Source organism: Diadema antillarum, unplaced genomic scaffold (genome assembly GCF_040938485.1).
Source record: "Diadema antillarum isolate AM-2024a unplaced genomic scaffold, OU_Dant_1.0 scf00000234, whole genome shotgun sequence".
In the NCBI taxonomy this organism is placed as follows: Eukaryota; Metazoa; Echinodermata; class Echinoidea; order Diadematoida; family Diadematidae; genus Diadema; species Diadema antillarum.
Window position 1 is genome coordinate 252,107 of NW_027271123.1, and position 17,176 is coordinate 269,282.

Below are 17,176 nucleotides of genomic sequence, written 5' to 3' on the forward strand. Positions count from 1 at the left end.
TTTGCATGAAATATGCATGTGAGGTTCGAGTGTGAATCATGTCATGAAATACCATCACACTGTGGTGTATTTCTCACATGATCCGACATACCTTCTATCTTCTTCCCATAGGAGATATGTGTGTGATGTGTAGTACGTACCTCAGAAAAGTGTACTTCTAGGCCAGAAACAACATGGTAAATTCATGAATGAGAACAGCACCAACTGAAGTATAGTGGTATTTATTACTACACCAATGGTGTTTTGCCAGAGAACAGTGAGAATAAATTACCATGATATTTTATACCAACTTAACCCATTGAGGACGGACTGATTTTTCGACAACACACATTTCCCATAGACACCTGCCCAAGTATACTCAGGACTCGTCCTCAATGGGTTAATTTTGATGTGAATGCACCTAGTGATGATATCGTCTATCTATGGGAGTGAAAGTCTTCATCAGAGGGCAGCTGCTTCCTTATGACCAAACCTATTTCTCACCACACCCATTTCACCACTCTACACAGAAATTTAAAAATCATCGTGTTAAGTACCCAAGGCATCTAATTCTAGTGAGGTGTTTCCACCCATTGAATTGATCCCATGACAGCGTATTCACCACGATGATGAGCTTAACAGTATTGGCATAAAGCCCCACAGCATGGAATTTTTATTGAATCATTTCTTTATTCAAGAAAATGTTTAACATGCATCACCAGGTCAATTATCCATTTAGATAATTGCAGGTAATCATCAAAAGTTACAAATCACAATTTTAAGAACATATAATACAAATAATATCCGTGATACTAATGCACCGATATCAGCAATAATATTAACTCTAGCAATCATTATAACAATTATATCAATTCTATAAAGTGAAAATATATTCATACAAACATGCAGACTTTAAAACATTTCGAGGGAGATTAAACATAAAATATCTATCATTACATAAATCTTACGGACACTTGGATTTATTTTCTTCACACATTTGCACTCGGGTGATTGTTATGTGTCCACTCCATAGTGAAGAGAAATTTTCAAGTGATTTCTTGTTTGTCTGACACGATCAACTTTGACATTACTGACAGTGGAACCATTGCAGTGCATTTTAATTGTGAAGCCTTGGAGGTTCCAGTGATTCAGATTGTATTTTGCCTGTTAGAATATATATTGAAAAATGCACTACCAGTTTCATATAAACAGCACCGTCTGAATGAGAATTCCCGTAAAAGACAAGGTTGTATCAAATATCTATGAAGAAAGTCAATGAGGGAAGCTTGAGCAAATCAAGAGTAAGGATAGAATGACTGCGATGGCCTGTGTAGGAAAAATCATCAAATGCCCGTCAGTGAGGGCAGATTAAACAGTCAGAGAATTGAAGCTAACTTTCACTGGACAGTGCATATTAGCCATGCTGGTCGTATGAGTCTGGGCATTATTCCTGATATACTCCTTTTTTTTCTTTTCTTTTTTTTTTGATGCAAAAATATGATTATCATTGATTTTGTGGTGAAGGACTTGATTTCTGCTTCTTGAAAGTAAGTTTTCATAGGAAATTATGAAATTATGTCCTTGACATCTCTGAAGCAGGATCCAAGAATTTGTGTTCCTATGAAAAGAAAATATTATTGTATAAGATATTATATAAAATAAATATGTCATCTACAGTAACAAAACAATTTGAGAGTTCTCTAAACAATGCAGCAATATTGCTTTGCCCCAAGACTGTGTATGTAGGTGACTTGATGACATTGAAACGGTCATGATGTTCTTACGATATGACTGATTATGCTCAAATATCACAGAACTGTTGCTTTTGCTACATTGCTCTATTCATTCAAGTCATTTTTCTTTGGATGAGGGGAGGGGAGAGAGAGGGAGGAGGGATCCACCCAGTAAATCCTGGAGACAAAACGCAACAGTAGAAATTGAGACACCCTTGAGCAGACATGGAGGGACTGACTTCATGCTTGGATTTACTCTCTGTGAGACTCTGTATGCCAGCCGCATTGATAGGACTGTCATTAATAAGGCATCTGTTTTTCGTTGTCATTACCTGATGACTCATGGGAGACTGTGTGATGGAGGCATTTCGCCCTCACTTCCCCATTTTCTTGTAATTTTGTTTCATTATGGAAAGCTAGAAACATGACGACAGTCTCCCCTTTTCCCTTTTTTTGTTTTTCCTTCGGGGTTTATTATCGTGATCACCTAAACAGAAATGGATTTCTGTGGGCGCATTCGACTAAGTAGGGCCCCAAAATTATTGTTAGTTTATTACGAGTGGAGCCGTGCACGCTTTTTCTTCCATGTCTGCAGTGCCTTGACACTTTATTGATCAGAAAGGTGCCGATAAAATTTTCTGGTTTACATCACAAATTGGCAATCCTCTACATCTTACTTTGCACTGTGATGCTGTGGTAACAAAATACCATAACAAGAGCATGTCTCGTTCCAAGAAGATATTGTTCAAAGGTATTCCTTCGAATCAGTAGGAAGTTAGTGATAAGGAATGCTTACTATTAGATACTCTATCCAATTTTATGCTAGAATTAATGTGTATTTTTCATATTGAATTTGACAGGATGATATCTTCTCTATGCACTTATGACACAAGAATTGTATATTGCTAAACAAGTAGTAAAATTGGCTGTGCACCTACAGAGATTCAATGTAAATAAAGAAACATTTTTTCTTTGAACTGGTATTTTTCTCCTTCATTAAGTTTATGGAATTGGAATAGACTACCTCTATGCTTCATATTACATGAGAAGATACTTAACATCATCTCATAGACACACACAGACACAGACACACACTTTTTTGTTTTCAATGATCTTTTATTTGATTTCTATAATTTGATTTCTATAATTTGATTTCTATAATTTCACTTGACAAAAACACACACTACATTTCTCTCACTCTTATATTAAAAGAGTATCCCCCATGAAGACTCAACAGTAACAGAGAAAACACAGTATAAACACATGTTGGTTGTACACCTATCATTCCTATCTGATATTGTGTGTGTCTCTTCTTGCTTGAGTGTACATAGATGGTATGTCATTCTTGTATCGGTCAAATTCATCTTTATGAGTGACTAAGCGCTTGATTTGATTAAATTCATGGCTCAGTGCCAGTAATCAGCTTGTGGGTGCCGAATTTCAAGACAGGACTACGGAATTATTGTAGAGGGGTGCATACCCAGAAGCTCGTGGCTGTCAGGACGGGGAATAAGACCACACATTCCGCATGGCTGACAGTGATATTGTCTTGATTAAACGTCAATGATGCCTGTAGTATTCAGTGTCCGAGGCAAAGCTGAGATGAGTGCCTGTCGTCCAATGAGAGTGAGGGATGGCCGTGATTTCTGTGGTCCGTGTTTCTGTGATGATACCACTATTTGCCTTGATTGGGCTCAATTTAGCAAACAACGGACAGCCTGACAGTGACAGATGAGATGAATCGCTAGAAGGGAGGTGCGCAGGAAACCCTAACAAATTGCTCTGAATTGCGTTCTGAATGGCTTTGAAACCAACAAGAAAAAGTGTGTGGTTCTTGTTCTGTATTAACACATGGTTACTCTACTCAATAATGACAATTACATTGTGTGTGATTGAATTAGCTTAGATTCCTGGCCAAATCGACGTATAGAGTTGAAAATGACACGCAACTATTTGGCTCATCTGGTATCTTTCTGGAATATCATTGACATGCTTTGACATGTAAGATCAGACTCAATTCATGTTTCCACCATCTTTGTGTGACCCTGATGAAACACTTTTTTTTTCTAGCTTTCTATGCAGTATTCTCAGGATCGGTGACAACAGGTCCAGCCGCTGTGCCACAGAGATGGTTGATTCATTTTGGTTCTGTTAACCACTAAGAATACAGAAAAGGCAGACATTGTGGATAAACCTGTCAGTGCATTTTAGGAAGGAACAGGTTAACTTCCCATGTGGTTGAAGCGTGCTGTGGAGAAGCTGACTCCATGTGTGGTTGAAAGACGCTGTGCGGTAGAATTTGTGATGATGTAATACACTACCCATGACAGTAAGAGGAAGTGGGGCATTAAACCAAAAGGGAAAATATTTGTACCAGCATAGTGCACAGTGTCTGGTAGAAATGGAGTTCATCCTTCTGCAAATGTCATGATGACTTTACTTTTATGCTGTGGTGTTGTAATGCTGTTCATACGTGTACAGGTAGCTGGAATAGACCAGGGAGGCCACCTCCCTGGATAGACAAAGTTTCTACCACTAGTCGCCATGGTGTCCCTGTTGATCCAGAACCCATTGCTGGCAGGTTTAATAACTCTGGATGTTCTGACAGTCTGATAGGAGGTTTAACGACATTTACAATGGTAGATACGGTGTTGTGGAAAGGTGATTGCAAATTTTGTGATGGAATCATCAGGGATGTTCTGAATGGTGTTTGCATGATCCCCAAACTGTAAGACACAGGATTAATGGATTATATGTCTGTCACACCTCACCATCATCCAGAAAATATCATCCTGCAATGTGCCACATAATTTCACCTGGGTTGGCTTGCTGCAATCACTACGCTCATGTGTCTATATTCACTGGTTAATAATCTGGTCTTCATCCCAGCTACATGTGATGCTGGATAGGAGATGTTTTTGTACATTGCTGTGCATCATTAGAGGATGGGAGAAAGAGACTAAGGTGAGTGCAGGTTATAAGATGAATACAGGTTCTTTATTATACACTCTTTTAGTCATAGCTAGCCATATGTGTTGTATTAAAGTGCTGTTAAGCGTACTCAGTGTTAAGTCTCTATGAAAATAAACTCTACCTTCCAAAGATTTTTTAATATTGATATATCATTCCTTTAACTCATGCTTAATTCCTCTGAAGGCAAATTTTCTATTCTGAAGAATAGATCTTATTGCAGTGATGATCTAATGACCACATTTTATGTAAAGGTATTGGTAGACAGCCTTATAGTATTTCTGTAATCAGATCATAGGAATTTGCTTTATCTACATTATCTAATCAACTCTGATGATGTTTATTCTGTAATTGTTCAAACAATGAAACAGTTTACAAACAGGAGTCAGCAAGAGAAGAATTTTCTGCGAATTGATCATTTCACATATCAAATCTCGTGTTTTACCTGTGAAATTCTCATATCCAATGAAGTGAAAATGAATGTAAAGGTTATTGGTACATAATCCAAAGGCTTTGTGTTACAGATTTTTTTTTTTCATTTTATGGGGATGTTGCGGGAGAAACACAAAGTAAATAACTGCACTTCTTTGATGAGTCATCATTTTAAGGTAAAGAAAGTCTTTTAATGTTCAGGATGCCTAGTATCTACCCGTAAGATTGAGGGCTGTTTGGTTTAAAATTGAATTTAAACTCCATCACGTTGTTGTTCACGGTGTGAGTAAGAGGTGGCAACAAACTAGCAGGTTCCCCAGGCAGCGGCTGTTTGACGTACCTGTCCGCAAAGAAAGAGGTCATTCTCTGATATTTACCGATGGGACAAACAGGCTCTCTGTGTTTGCCGCCCAGGTAAAATGGAGCCTAGCAATCGAGGCATGGCGGAAGAGAGTCTGCTTCTGGCAAAAGAGAGAATCTTGGTGCATTTTTTTTTTTCCCCTGCTTCCTTCTCCCTTCCAGGCAGTGGATTTTCCAAGCACGCTAGTGTGGGGGGAATATGCGTTCACTCCCAGTTTGGCCAGTGAGCTAAATTGAGTTCTGATAAGAAAAAAGGAAGAATCTTTGATAGGTGACTTGATAGAACACTGTCTTATGGGAATGCCAATGTCTCCTCTAGTGAGGAGCACTGATAGTGTTTCAGAGTCATTTGGATTTACAGTGTGCCAAGTGTGCCAAACTGATCTTTTGTGGTCGAATCTTTTGACTTAGGACTTTGTGGGTAGGATGTGACAGAAACTGAGAGAAATGTTACCGTCATCGAAATGGAGGTCGGCAACTCAAAAGAAGGAGCCAGTTTGAGTGTCTGCCTCTTCCCTGTCTGTCTATATGTCTTATAGTTCTATTGTCCAGATGTCCAGCTGGAGTGTGGATGTAAACTGGCAGCCGTGATCGTCATCTTCAAACTTTGTGCCATCTCTCCACCGGTGATCGTAGCCTGGAGGGAGTAAAAACATCCAAATTGAATTTAGGCATCACCAGCCACTGGGTTAAACTGGCAAAGAACACATTATGAGGATGAGTAAGGGTAAGGGTAGGATTGGTGGGTCTCGTCACCCTTATGGGAGGAATGGGAGAACCAGGAATATGGAGAGGGGGACTGCTGAGGAAGGGGGAGGGAACAACTGAGGAAGGGGGTGGGAGACTGCTGAGGAAGGGGGTGGGGGGACTGCTGAAGAAGGGGGCGGGTGACTGCTGAGGAAAGGGGCTCTGTAGGGAGGAGACTCAGCTTAGTAGAATAGATAGGTCTGAGGATGATGAAGCTGGAGGGTGAGCGAAGGGATACAGGACATCAAGCAGTTATGATTATCAATCTAGGATTAAGACAAAATGAAATTGAAATGATTTACTACTACAGTGTACTACTAAAACCAGTAACAAGGCGCGGTCAGACTGGCAAAAGATCGCAAAGTTTAAGATCTCGAAGTTTTGCCAGTGTGACCGCAAACTTCCTGCGAAACTTCTCGATCTGTTTGCGGGCGGTGCCTCCGAAGCGCGAGGTCATTGTCATGTACAGATGTGCATTGTTACATCACAATCACTGGCCATCGGACGGCGCACTCTTTCTTGCGCGCGTACCAATGGCCCAAACTTCGCGATCTTAAACTTCTCGATCTTTTGCCAGTCTGACCGCGCCTATTGTGAAGTATTCAAACTACCATTACGACTGCAATTTCTACCAGTGCTACTTATGTAACAGGAAATATCCTTCCCCTGCTATTCTGTCCCCTCTAGCTTGTATTCCTGCCATAGAGATTGATTATGATAATTATAACTTGTGAGGTCGCTTCCAACACAAGGCGCTTGTATACAGAGAACAAGAAGTTAGAGTATGAATACATTGTCTGGTGTTGCTGTGTGATTGAAGAGACAGTAACATTCTCACCTAGTATCAAGGCCTGTAGGAACATTAGCATGAAAAATGCATGAGGATCCAGGAGCGTGAGTCAAGAGGAGCTGTTTGAGATGGATTGGAGTCTTAAGGGGCGGCAAGCCAGAGGGGAGCAGAGCTGACTTGGGGTGAATGATCAAGGGAGGAGGGAGCAGTTTAGGCTCCACTTAATGAAAACTGGTAAACAATGCCTGCCATCATTTAGATTCAGGATATGTAGGATGTGTAGGAGAGATGGGGGGGGGGGGGGGGGGAGAAGGTTGGAGAGAATGGTAGTGGCTCTCTCTTATTATGATGGATGGCGGTCTCTCCACAAGTCACATACAGTGTCCTTTACCATTGGTATGGGGATCCTGTTTGTATTGATTGCATGGAGAACCTGCTGTTAGTGCTTTGTTGGGAGAATTTGTTGCACTGAGACAGAATACATTGTAGTTCTGAGTGAACACAGTGAGTTAAAAAAAAAAAGAAGAAGAAAATGAATGAATAGTGAGACACTTATGAATGTTGTATAATATGTGTTATACAAGCACACATTGAAAATGTGATCTTCGAGGCCATTCAAATGGCTGTTTTGACCGTCTGACAATATTACACCTCATGTGTGGTACTGGCCATTTGCATTCTGTTTTACACAGTGAGTAAAAACACTGCAAACAGCAATGATTTCTTTTTTTCTATGAGTAAGTTTACTTCTCCATTTTTTTTTTCAAACCAAGTAAAACAAAAGTCACCAATGTGCAAATGCCTTAAAAACTCTGTATGAAGAAAACAAACGTGCTAGTAGACGTCTGGAAAGCAAAGCTTATAGATATGATGAAAGCCCAATCTTTGGTGAAGGACCTAAAATTTACATAGATAATGTTGCTACTTGTATCATACAGTGATGTGTAAGACGAAGCAAATTCCATGCAGGGTGATAACATGTCCACTGTCTCTGTCTTATTTGCAGACCAGTAGCTACAACCAGGTAAAGACTACCTGTTACCTTTAGGGTCAGAGCATGATAGTCTAGTTGGTTTGTAATCAGGACTGTGCTCATTACTTTTGCAGACTGATTGCCATCCTTAGCCTGAATGATCCTGAAATCAAAAAGGTTGAAAAGGATCTTTGTGTTGCATCTCTGCTCTATAACATCCTTTCTCCATTACATTTCATTTCCGGCCACAAAAAATTTCTGATTTAAAGATTACAGTGGCACAAATGGCCCTCCAGAAAAGAAAATTAATGTCGAGCCCTGCCATATTTGTGTGTGTGTGTGTGTGTGTGTGTGTGTGTGTGTGTGTGTATATGTATATAGAGATATACAATCATTCAGCATGAAATTTTGCCCCATCCAATGAAAGAAAACAACAAGAAGCAAATGAATATAAAGCTGGAGAGAGTGAGAGCAGGATGAGAGATCTGTGTCAGGTTGTTTTTCCTGTGGCTGTTGATGCACATGATGGATCCTGATGACCCTTTCCCATCATCAGCTGAGTTCTGATTAGGTTTTCGGCCACGGTTTGCTTCTCTCCGGGGTAACGGCTGCATGGACAACAGAGAATTTTCAATTAGCCATCAGAGCAATCTGCCTAATGAGGCCGCTGTTGCTGTTAGTCACCACATCGGTGCATCCACCATCAGTGGATATCGGGTTTTAGATTTGGGTGGCCTCTATTTACTCTCCTTTCTCTCTCAGAAGCTGCGGTTAGGATGCATTTTACGAGATCCCATTAGTGAATGGCAGAAGGATGTGGAATGGGATGTCTGTTGGGTATCTCATTTGCGATTTAGTTTTTCCGCCCCTAAAATAATGTGTCATCTATCTGTTAATTCTTATTAATTATGAATTTTTATTGCCACTCATAATATGATGCAACTGTGATGTCACAGGTGTGATTCATAACACAGTATTTTTCAGCATTTTGTTATGCACACGTGAGTACAATACACTGAGATTAGAATGAAACCTTTTTGCAACATGCGAAGGCAACATGGTACCACTGAATTCTGAAGTTTTTTAAACAAGGAAAAGAGTTTAGACAATCTATAATTTACATATCTTTTTTCTTTAATCCACTATGAACTTTCCAATGGTGATGCTCAACTGCTGTATGTGCTAAAGTTAATGCTTTCCAGGGAAAATATATGATGCAGTAGGATGGATTGAAAATCAACAATTATTATGTGGTTGTATGTGATGATATCATACTGAGGTAGGTGTCCCTTGAATGATCTAACTCCAAGTGAAAGCATAAGGGAGAGTGTAGAAAGAAGTATGTTTTCTCAGAGCCCAACATTAACCAAATTTAGCCAGTTCTGTATTCCTATATGAATTTTGTAGGTTCTCATTGCTGCCCTAAAGTTAAAGTGATTCCATGAATATGCTTGATTGTCCTTGCAGAGGTACTATGCAGTGGTCAGCTGCAGATCTGATAAACTGTCCATTGGGAATGTCTTGATATCATGATGAAAGTGTAGGAATCACTAGTGAAAACAATATTTACTTTTCCTCAGCCCAGTGGAGCAGCAAGTAACTGCCATTGGGCAAAAAACATTCTCATATCTCTTTTCGGCCGTGACGCGGTCATGCGTGAAAATGTCAGCACCTAGTTTTAGGTGTAGGAGGGCCTCCGTGGATAATAGCCAATTTCCCCGAGTCTGTCATTAGCGCTCCAGGGTTGGAATAGGAGGCGTGAAGAGTGCTTGTTCACTGGTGTCAGCTAACACAGGGTGGATCCTGCCTCGGATGTTGTTTCATGAGAGGAGGTGGCAGAGTTAAGGGTGCAGGGGGAAAGGTGTTTGGAGGGATGATAGAGTGAAGAGAGGAGGATATTGGGATGAAGAGGAAAAATTCAAAATGGATGGCAACGTGAGGAAAACATGGGGACCCCCTTTAAATGTACATCTGTATTTTGTAGAGTTATGTAAGGAAGAAACCTGCTCTCAAAGGGTAGATTCATATCGAACAAGGTTTCATGTCCTATGCTTCATTATGTCATGATAATGGGATGCTCAATCTTCAGTTTTACTTTAAAGAAAAGTATCAATCCATCTAGAACTAACATCCATCATCAGCTGGCCTAGCTGGGCAGCAGCACAACAACTGCGCTATGAAAGCTGGATAGTGGTAGCGATCTATCAGAGAAAGGACAGTTACACCATGAAGCTTGTAGCTTCATGGTTACACAGAAAATTGCCATAAATATTGAGATGGTCTAATGGGAAATTATGTGAAAGATATTGATAAATATGTTAAAAGGAACAAGGGAGGTTCGGAGAGAGTGGGCAGCTAAGGTTAATGGAATGATTAGATTCTCTTGAGAGATGGAATTGGTATTTGCTATTCTCTTACAGGTAATACCCAGGATGTAGCTGCACAAGATTAGGAGTTAGCTTGAGGGGATGTAGGAAATAGATATGTAATTGTTCTGCACGTTGTCCCAGTTACACTTATTTAATAAATGGTTGTCCTATCACATACATCAGAGAGATAGAAGTGATAGATAGTACTTATTGTTGAGTAGAAAGAGATGTGCAGACTTTTATCAAAACTGACAAATTGGTTGTACGGGACATGGAAGGCTAATCCAGCAAGGAGTGGCCAGAAATTTTCTGGAATTGCAAAATGTGTGATCACCTCTTCTTTGGACGTGGCGTAATGGAGCAAGTTGGATGGGAGCGGAGGCAAAGGGGTAATAAATACTGTGAGCTAAGTGGGGTGACAGCGAGAGACAGCTCGGTCGCCTGTCTCATCTCTCACCTGCGAGGGAGTTTTGAGCACCTAGGCTAGCCTTCTTCCAAGACACTAGGAAACATAAACCAAGGCTGCCTGCTTTAGGAATGTTTAAGCAGAAGTAGGATGATGGAGCATCATAGAGTCAATAAGGACTCGTATGAATTAAAAGAGAATGCCCCCTAGTCCACCCAATAAGTCACTTTAACCCCTCACAGCCAAAAACTGTCCTGTACAGATTCAGTGACACTTTGGGACAGCGGTGCCCGAGAGGCCAAGTTTTGTTGAGCTCGGAGCGAATCGCTGCCTGACAGGCAAGACCACAGCGTTCCAGATAAGCGCGATGATTTGCATCTTATTATCGAGCAGCGACATATGGTAAGATGCTCCACGGTGAGTTGCGACCCCCAAGGGGAAGTAGAGAAAGATTGAAGGCATGGAAGAAAGGTGTGCAAAGCCAAGGTGTGTGTGGACTTCTAACTACTCGCATAGCACGGATTGTCCTCTACCCTGTGTGTGACTCATTTCACAAACGAGAAATTTGGCACGGCGCTAGGGCTTCTGTGAATTGCCGAGTTATCGCTGATCCGCTAATGTGGATATCATCTTGTGCACCGACAGTAGGAGGCAGAAAAAGGTGGCTCTATCACTCCCAGAAGTGATCACCAAGGGGAGAAAAAGGTCTTTGGCCTGATACAGGAAGCAAGGTGATTGATAAGACATGTAGCATGAGAGGTAGTGTATTTTGCTATACATTAATCCGTGTGTGTGTGTGTGTGTGTGTGTATGTGCATTTGTAAATGTCTCTGAATGTAGACCGTTGTGGGCATGCACAATAGCCAACTGTGGACAGACTCTGATCATATATTTTTTCAATTCTGACATGTTTGATTATATATTTGGGGTCATATTAAGTATACATTTTTGAAATTGGTCAATATTTTGTAAGTGCAGATGCAGGGAGGGGTCCCTGGAGTGACAGTACACACATAACTTTTTTTTTAATCAGATTCTTCGATTTCTGACTCATAGGTAGCAGCCTGCAGGTTCACGATTTGGTGATCCACTTACCTGTCCAGTAGACACAACTTGTATCTATGAAGAACTGTAGAAATACTTGTGTTCACAAGTTTATTTATGTCTTCTCTTTCTATGTGTTTTTCATTTCAATTTTGTTTTGCTGGTATGCACAGTTTGTTTGACACAGAGTAATAATAAAAAACAAAACAAAACAAAACAAAACAAAATAATACTCGGATCACCTAATTACCTGACTGAACATTTGTTGCAATAGATGGAAATGGGTGTTTATTATGTTTTGATTTACACAATGTTTTGCCAGTAATTCATTGTGAGTTATATTGCAACAATTTGCTATAATATCTACTTTATAATTACAAAGGTTTGACACAAAGACATTTTATTGTTTTATCGTAAACAGAAAGAGAAGAACCCTCATAAAGTGCCCCACTTGTTTTCAAAACAATTGCAGAGTCTAATAAATGTTGACATTTCACACCGACGTGATAGGATTCTCTAACACATAACATGAAGGTGGAACAAACCTTGTGATACCACGGTGTGAACAATACTAGCCTGTGCATTTGCATCATATTGCTGTCATTGTTGTTTTCTGCAAGCTGAAGCTACAGGCTTTCTTCCCATCTTTCAGAGAAGTCGTTGCCATGGTGATCTGGCTTGAATACCAGTTTGCTGAAGGGAATGCACTTTTCAGAATGGTGATCATGAAAGGTCATCCGAGATATTGGAAACCAAAACCGAGAGAAAGAGACTCGAGTGCCAGACTCATTCAGGATCCTAGGTCTGTGTTGAGAATTCATGCTTGGGTATACGTTGGCTCTTTGTTACACCTTGACCACATGACAGAAGTTATTGGAACAGAAAGTCAAGGTTGATTTTCAAGATGAGAAGTTGACCACTCAGTGATTGTATTAGTTAATTCCGAAAGCGGCTTATAGCCCAGTCAGTATGTTCTGCCCTTATGTTTCGTCATTGAGTGACCATCTATGTTTGACTAAGTTTGCAAAATATATTACTGTTTGATCTCCTCCCTTAGATATAAGTATAAAAGAAAAAGATTACCAGATATATTAAATAAAATATCAGCTTATTTCACTTATCAATCAAGCAGTCAATCAACACAATAATTGATTTGTTTTCATTGCATTGTGGTTTATTTTTTTCATATCTGTTGTTGCTCAATGGTCTTAATTTGTCAGTGTAAGTCATGACTGATGTTGTAATAGCTGGAAAACATGAAATGAATATCATTGTTACTCATTTTTGCTGAGATGTCATAGGCATGGATGGTTGTAACTGACTCTGTTTCATAGTGTGCATGATGGTGTTTAAGGTATTTCCCTTATAAAGGTTAAGCATTTTTGTATAGTCTGTGTATTGTGTATAGCAGAGAGTGTATTCTTATGTTGCATTATATATACACTCATTTTAGTTTGTCATGTTGTGAATTGCATAGAGTAGTAAGACATGTGGTGTGTGTTTCCGAGAGATTCTCCCATCAGTGACAGGTGAAATGGATTCCACCCCCCCCAAAAAAAAAAAAGGAAAATAATTTTGTCTCTGCTTCAGAAGCATTAATTTATACAAATTTAAGATTCAAAGAAAGATGACATGTCAGCAGAAAGAGAAATGTGAGAGTTGGTGACTGCTACCAGCTATCAATCAAAAGCCATGTTTTTGTGCATCTCTGATTTAAGGGATGAATCACCTGTAAACATGGACATTTGTCCTGTAGTGCACCATCTGCTAGATACGGTGAACCAACCAATGGGATGCAGTTTTAACAGCCAGAAGTGGATGTGAATCACTAACCTGTCTCTAAACATAGAGGAGACTGTGTATGGGAGGGGGAGGGGAAGGGTGAGGGGTGAGGGGAGGAGGGGAGGATGGGAGGGAGGAGCCAGAGATTCAGTAAGATAAAAGGATGAGAGACATTAACATGTCAGAAGCGTAATCTGTGAGATGGTGGAAAGAGAATGTAAAGTAAACAAGGACGAGATCGAAGACAAACAGTTTTCTCTCGCCCATGTGGGACTGAATTCATTGTTTGATCTGTGTCTTGCAGATCACTGCCAAGAAATGAAAGTGATAAATTTCTCATGTACAGATGATGAAGTGGTGGTCTAGATTCATTACCGTTTCATGGGAATACAAAATGAGACTGTAGAGTATCCGCAGAAAATTTAGATTTATGAAGACATCAGTATAAAAAAAAAAAAAATACTCCCAATTCAGAGCAGCAATGCCACCAACAACAAAAAACAGAATTTAGTGTGTGTGTGTGTGTGTGGGGGGGGGGGGGTATCAATAATTGATTAGTTAGGAGCTGTTGATCTTTAACTTAAGTGTATTGTATTAATTGTGTTTCTCTCTCTAATATGCTTCTATACAGTGGACTTCTAAATTGACAGTTAATATGTAATCCAGATTTATGAGCACAGGACATTGATGTTTGAATTAGAATCATGTTCTGAGAGGTTGAGTTAGACAGGTCTTAACACTCTTTCCAGACAGGCAGAGAACCTGGCAACATTAATACCTTACCCTAGGAGGTGCAAAGTGCATGAATTGCGTGGTCCATGGTGTGACATTTATCTTTGCCAAAGCCTTGTCAATAAAAGTTCCCTTCCTGCAGAAAGGCTAGGGGTAGAGCCGGTGCAATCACCTTGCGGCAGTCATTAATCACACCGGCATTACCACCTCTAGAAAAACGAGACCTCCAAAACAGTCTCAAATTGCTGCCAGGGCTCTGGCTCTAAATTTATCAAGCAAAAATGCATAGAGATGGCTTGTCCTTCTCCTTCCTCTCTCTATCTATTCACTCGAAAGGGACTCGTCCCCCCAAAAGTGGTGATGAGTGACCGCTTTTCTGATCATCCCCTATGGATGGCAGTAAATATGAGCTCTCGATTGGGGGAGCGGTGAGGACTGGGGGGAGGGGAAAGATTTGATGAAACCATGTCCACATGAGAGCACTCTTCTTTCCAGCCAGACTTACTGCAGGCTCTACGTGTCATGAAGAGTGCATTGTGTGTTTGACATCTGATGTTTACAGCATTCGTGACATATGCCCCCAAACTTTAGAATAGCCTGCCCCTGTCCATCTGTAAAGTTCCATTTTTAGAAACATTTGAGAGAGCTTTAATGAACCCATCTGTTTATTTCATAGATTCAGCTTATTATTTGTGCTAGAATTAATAGTGGATTATCTGTTCCTATAGATAATTTAATAGATATTATTGTTTAACTGTTGACTTAGATGTATTTGTAATCAGTATCCACAGTCCTGTTATTTAACTTTCTACTTATAGTTTTGTATTAAAAGTGCTATGAAATTATTTTTTAAAGTATTTATTTATTTAAAATTGTGCTATTATCATATTATTCCAGCTTTGCTGTCTCCATTATTTTCCAAACTAATATTTCAATGTATGCTTCTTATTCTTCCTTTACCTTGTACTTACTACCTCATATGAATGCACATATTTTAAAAACTGACTTTCATCTTTCAGGCCTAATTGACTTTCATCTTTCAGGCCTAATTTATTCCCCACCAATTCCAAATATTTAAATACAGAAGAAAAAAAAATCCCATCACTTTCAAAAAAGAATTCAGTGAAGAATTGCAAATGTGCACAATCAATCAGTCAATCAATTTGACCAAAGAGGAACACAAAGTATGCTTAAAGTATTTTACCATTATTTGTGACATTAAAAGAGAAGAAACAATATTCCATGCCTCCATCACATTCTGGGTTTGCAGCACCCTTTTACAAGAAGAAGTAATGAAAATTGACAACATATACCTCCTGACGTACAAAATCATTCCCAATTAGTCAGTTAGGATGTAATGGATTTGTGGCATCATGGACATCAGTCAGCAGACATTACATCTCGCATTAGGAATGAGACATTCAGTTGTACTCCTGTGGAATAAAGTTCAATTTTATTTTTTTTTTCCATTTGTCAGTTGGTTGATGACATCATGCCAAGGATTATTATTGTAGCTCTAAGGTAGCGATTATAGGAGTTAAATTGGGCCAGAGATTATGCTGTCTGTCATTTCCCCTTCTCTGCAGGAAATTTGTAGGAAACGGGCAGATTCTGCCATCAGTTGACCCAGTACTGCTTTCAGGCTGGAGATTTCTACCCACTTCCCAGCAAAGTTTTTCAGTTTCCTCCAAGAGAAGCAGTCCAGTAATCTCTCCCTGATCCAGCGTTGTCTATTTGTCTCATTCTTGTGTCATGTTAAGCGTCACACAAGGACATGATATTTGTGAGACTTGAACTGTGCCTCAAGAGATTGCTGCTTGATATTAACTGATCCATCATTACATCATTATTACAATCAGATTGAGCAGATACACACACAGATGTGATATTTATTGTATATCAATATAGACCTTCATATGAATTATTCTTTCATTCCCCCTGTAAGTTCTTCTTGAAGTAAAACATGGGGGAAGGAACTCTCATATAAATTTCACATTTCTAAACTCTGGAACCAAAGTATAAGGTTTCTGATTAGTAGTTGATCAAAATTTATGCATTTTAATCATTAATTCAGGATTCTGATGTTAAACTGTGTCAATTCTGTGACCATGATAATTTAAAAGCAGTGAGCACTGAATGTTGCATAACAGTAGAATGCAAAAGTTGTGCACAGAATATGTATACTGCTAAATTCTGTAAACAACATCAATTATTTCTTGTTTACATCTTCACTGAAATCATAGTCATGTGGAGGGTACAGTGTAATTCACTGGCATGTGTTTTTAAAGCAAAAACAGATTATGAACAAAAGTCTTCCTTAGCCTTGATGCCTTCCTAAATTGTTAGATTGAGTGAAGTTGTATCATGCAGCCCCGGCGTGGGATCTGCACATTGATTGAAAGCTGAATTGGGCACTTTGTATTTCACTCTGCCATCAAGTGAAAGTATAAAGTGTATTCTTTTGAGTGTATGTGCTGTTATGAATCTAATGGAAAATTGAGGGTAAATGTTTTTATTCAGCAATGATTTGTGAGGAAGGCCTTAGGGTTGGAAGTGTGTGTCAATAGTGGGTGGCAGGTGGTGCTTGGAGAGACTTCAGCTGACTCTAGGTATTTGTTTTTATATACTTGATGTGTCAGATTCTGGAAGAGTGTATCTACTTTGTTGGATTTCTTGTGGATTTTCAGTTGTTCACTTTTTAATTCTCATTTCAAGACAGAACTTCTCTGAAGACAGTGCTGTTGAATATTTGTTTCTGAGACATATTCTTTGAGGCCACCGAACAAAAAACGATTGAGACTTTGCAACTGAAGTTGCTTACCACTGCATGTAGGTCAGGAATGGGAAATATGGATGCTT

The 17,176-nt window shown here is 39.6% G+C and overlaps 1 protein-coding gene across 2 annotated transcripts in view; it reads left to right on the forward strand.

The window, feature by feature from the left end:
* LOC139724860 (adenomatous polyposis coli protein-like) overlaps positions 1–17,176 on the forward strand; it is a 115,450-nt gene that overhangs the window by 54,407 nt on the left and 43,867 nt on the right. The window lies entirely within an intron of this gene.